Below are 4,692 nucleotides of genomic sequence, written 5' to 3' on the forward strand. Positions count from 1 at the left end.
GCTGCTCCGTCTGATTTCAATATAGTCGTTTGCTAAAAATGGGAATGTTTGGATTTTTTTCAGCTCATCAGGAAACTCTTCAGTCTTGATGCATCTGTTCAGGATGTGACCAATGGGAGCAGAGATAAAATCAGCTGCACGTTTCATCAGTTCAGCTTCAGTTTGATCCACATCACAGATCACATGATCACAGAGATACAACAACCGTCTCTTCACTGTGTCAGCATCCGTCTTTCTAAAGCTAAAATCATATCGTCTCATTTTCTTCCTCGGTTGGACAGAAGAACCTTCAGAGTCTGTAGTTCCAGTGCTGGTTGGACTGCCGTCCTCCAGATATCCTGAGTCTGCAGCTGCATCCTGTGTGATGTTGATCTCATTAGAAGGTAATGTTTCTTCTCTAGTACCAACTTCAGCTCCTCTACGTTGCTGCTGGTTTTCTGTTTTTCATTAATCCAGCGCTGAACTGCCTTTTTTTTCTCGATAAATGTATTAATCTTTTCTATCACTTTCTTTTTTGCTTCATCTCTGCCAATTATTAAAGCTTCCAACTCATCATCCAGCCTCAGTGAATCATATTGGTTCATTAATGGGGCATGTTCATCTGCTGCTGAGAGAAACATCTTGGTGAACTCATCCAGAGTTTTCTCAGAATGAGGCTCTCTAGAGAATTTGCCAGACAAACACTTCTCAATCTCTCTTTTGTCAAAGTTTGATCTGAAGTTTCCTTTACTCTGAGGAATATTTCTACTGACCTTCACAGTAATGAGGTTATGATCACTGCAGCCTGTAGGGATGGACTTTGGTTTTGAGTGCTCTGGGATATTTGTATAAATGTGATCAATGCACTTTTCTGAATCTACAGTCACCCTGGTAGCTTCTTTAACGATCTGAGTCCAACCCAGGTTAGATATAACATCACCAGTTTTTTTCTTCTCAGAGTCATTTGAGAACCAGTTAATGTTAAAGTCGCCCATCAGGAAAACGTCTTTATTCTCTCCTGACACCCGAATCATCATCTCATGGATTTGATCCAAATATTCAGCTTTAGCTCTTGAACCTCTGTAGCAACATCCCAGTAAAACTGGGCGGCTACCAGGAAGCTTCATCTCAACCCAAATGATCTCAACTCTGGTCTTAATCAGATCCTCCCTTAGTTTAGTTTTAATGTGATCCTGAACGTACAGAGCGACTCCACCTCCATTACTGTCTCTGTCTCTCCTCCACATCCTGAACCCTGGAATATAAACGTCACTGTGTTCAACTGAGGCATCCAGTCTAGTTTCACACAGAGCCACAACATGCAGCTCATCACGAGCGATAATGTGTCGAACTTCACGGATCTTGTTTCTCAGACCATTGATGTTCAGCAGAGCCAGAGATAATTTTTTGTAGCCAAAGTTGATTGTCTGTGGTGTTGCCATGGCGATGACTGTAGACGTCCTCCTCCCAGAAAACTCAAATTCTTTAAAGAAAAAGACAAAAAGGTCTCATGTAATAAAAGGCTCCAAATATTAACCAAAACATCAAATCTATTTCTCCATCATCATAAATTCATTGTAAAGTTTTTCCTCATCAAACCTGCTGAGTTTCTCTGCTGAGATCAAACTGATGTTTCCTTCCTGGTTTCAGGATGTTTTCAGCCAATCAGATCTGTGAACAGATGGACACGTTTCCATGACGATGTGAAGGTGAATCTACAGTCAGACTCTCCGACTGAAACTGGTTTCATGTTTCAGGTTTAAAAACTGAAACTTCTGCTGGAAACTTTAGGATCCAAAACTAAAATCTGAACAAAGTGAAACATCAAAACGTAAAGATCTTTAATACGACGGTTATTATCATTTAAGGATGATAAAAGTATGGAAACCAACTGAGGTTCTCTACTTCACATCCTGTTTCTGATTAATGACTGAATGATTTTACTATCCATCAACAGTGAAGGAGTTTCTCTGCTATGAGGTTCAATCATAGCAGAGAAACTTTTTACTTCAACTGATGCACATGATGTACAATCAGTTTCAGTAAAACCTCCAACACACTGAGTGTAAAAATGATTTAAAACGATTTCCAGATATTCACCAATCAATAAAATGTTAAAACTGGAAAAATAAATCTGAATAGAAAAGTCTGATTTCAGATCAGAGACTCTCATATTAATTATGATTGTAGAAATAATTATTTGTGTTTCTGTATAAAATACATTTCCATATTCTATATGACTGTTTTATTTGAACTGATTTCAAAGATCTTGGAGATTTGGTTTGCAAACTCCTGTCTGGTTACTGAAAGACGTTTTCTCAACATGACAAAGTTTTCTGATTTGTTTCAAACACATGGAGGATGTTCAGACTCTTCACATCATTTTCCTATAATCTTTTTGCACATAATTTCACTTCATGTCCCACCTGGACCATCTACAGTTATGGTTCCAGTTCAAAACTTCACATGTTTAAACTGACATGTTGAGTTAATGCCAGTTACTATTAAATCAGACTGGAGATCATACCACTGCTTCTAAATTATCCGTGATACTTTATAACTCCTTCAAAATGTTTATTCACTCACCTGTTTGAAGGATTCTGAGATCAGATGACCTTGGAGGCTGAGAGGTCAAAGCAATAAAATATTATCAGATCATTTATCAAATCTGAGGAGCTAAATGTTGTTCAGGTGAATGAGACAGTTATCTTCTGGGTGAGCCACACCTATTTATCTGCTGCTATTTGCATTGCAGCAGGTGTTTGCAGAACAAAGGTCAGCTGATGTACATGTGATGTGCAGAAGTTTCATTCTTTTTGTTTCGCATCATGAGGTTTAATTGTACAGGTTCCTTTATCAGGATAGAACTTGCTGTGTTTAACCCTGAGGATCCCCACAGTTTGTGCTGGGCAGAGGACAGTGTGTCCTTTCTGTCCTCACAGAAACTCCAACTTGACCAGTTTGAGTTTCTCTGAGGACAGAAAGGTTCAGGTGGAAGTTGACCCCAACATTTCCTGAGCCCAGATGTTTTAACATCACAGTGGCCATAACATCCTCGGTAGGTGAACTGGTAAAGGTAATAAGACTGAATTCAGCACCACAGGTTAAAATCTCTGCCCTCGTTAGGACAGGTTTTCATTGAAATGTGATGTTTTCCAGGTTGTAATGTGTCCAGTTAAGGCTGAAATGTGGTTTGTCATATTCAGTTCCTTACTGAAAGTCTTTAAAATGAAATGTCCCTGAAGGTACCACTGCCTCTTCAGGCTGTACTCAGACTCAGGGTGTCTCTGCAGCAGCTTCAGATCAGGTGAGGAAGGTCTTCGGTTCTGCTGCTGTCTCACCTGAAGCAGTGAATGTCAGCAGTTTATCTGCCATCCCAGCTTCAGTTTTCCTCTGGATCCTTTCTTCTCCTCCAGATGTTTTCTGTTGGCTTCTCTTGATTTCTTCTTTACTCCCATCAGTCCTTCTTCGAGCTGCTCTGTCCTTACAATCAGACATTTAAACTACTTAATGTTGGTTTTATTGTTGCAGTGCATCTTCACCTTTTAATCATCTTTAGTGGACTCAACATAAATATATAAGTATCACTGCATACAGAGCCTCCCAGATCTGCCCTCAGCTGTTGGCAGCTTGTTTGGAGTAAATCACCTGGGAGCTGCTCTCTGTTGTCCTGAGGCCAAACATGATGACCTTATTCTCAGGTTTCCTTCTCTTCAGTTTGGTTTGTATGTAGAAACATGGTGAACTGCACTATGTGCAGCTCGTTGCTTTACATCAAGTCTCATTCATCACAGCAGGATAAACAGGATGTTTTAATGTAAATACCTCATTTTAAATGGATGTTGATTCTGATAAACATGTTTGATTTCCACAGTGATCATTTTGACACATTTAATACAATATTAATAATCAGTAGATAAATCTACTGATTATTTTCTAAACCAGCCTGGAGAAAAGTTTATCCATCCCTTCAGGTAGTTTTCAGTGAAGGTGACACATATTCATTCTTTAATATTGTTATACATTTCCAATAACCAATAAAAATAATAACATTTCCAGCTTTTCTACAACACGACACATTATATCTGAGTCAACAACAACACAACAAATTTAAAAAGCTTTGAGTTATTTTTTATAAACATTTTGACAAATTCATGTTTTGTCAAAAAAAAAAAGTTTTAACCAAAATACAAAAGGAAGTGATATGGACAATAAAATAAAATAACAGCCCTTTCATCAACGTGTGTTTTGATGGCCTAATGTCTCTGTCATGAACAAACTGCTCCTTTGCATAAAATGCAGAAATGTAAATTTTCTGTTCACCAGAGCAGAACTTCCTTGTTCTTCAAACTAAGTAGTTTCCCTTCAGCTGCTGGTAAATTTTTGATTTGAATTAATTTCTACTTTTCCGTCTGTAGATCCAGATTTAGCTCCATCCTGTTGGAGGGCTGAGTTTTATGTTAGTGAGTAGCGAGTACACTCAAATAGTAAATTATTTATTATAAACAGCATGTTATGTTCTAGACACTTTATATTCTATACATCTGATTCTGATGAACATGTTTGTTTTATAAAGGTGATAATGATCAAAACTACAATCATTCAACCATTTATTAAATTTCTGACATTATTATCAGTTCATTTCATCTGTTTTGTATCTGGCAAAGAAAATTTCCCCATTTATCATTTTAACACATTTAATTCAATATAAAT

General features: G+C 37.8%; 1 long non-coding RNA gene across 1 annotated transcript; it reads right to left on the reverse strand.

The window, feature by feature from the left end:
* Positions 1 to 1,126: 1,126 nt before the first annotated feature.
* On the reverse strand, positions 1,127 to 2,686 carry LOC103132497 (uncharacterized). The gene is made up of 3 exons (XR_475570.2): positions 2,566 to 2,686; positions 1,579 to 1,650; positions 1,127 to 1,462 (listed from the first exon to the last, which is right to left on the reverse strand). It is a non-coding gene; the product is annotated as an uncharacterized LOC103132497 (long non-coding RNA).
* Positions 2,687 to 4,692: the final 2,006 nt, after the last annotated feature.

The sequence above is a fragment of the Poecilia formosa genome, unplaced genomic scaffold, assembly GCF_000485575.1.
Source record: "Poecilia formosa unplaced genomic scaffold, Poecilia_formosa-5.1.2 Scaffold1087, whole genome shotgun sequence".
In the NCBI taxonomy this organism is placed as follows: Eukaryota; Metazoa; Chordata; class Actinopteri; order Cyprinodontiformes; family Poeciliidae; genus Poecilia; species Poecilia formosa.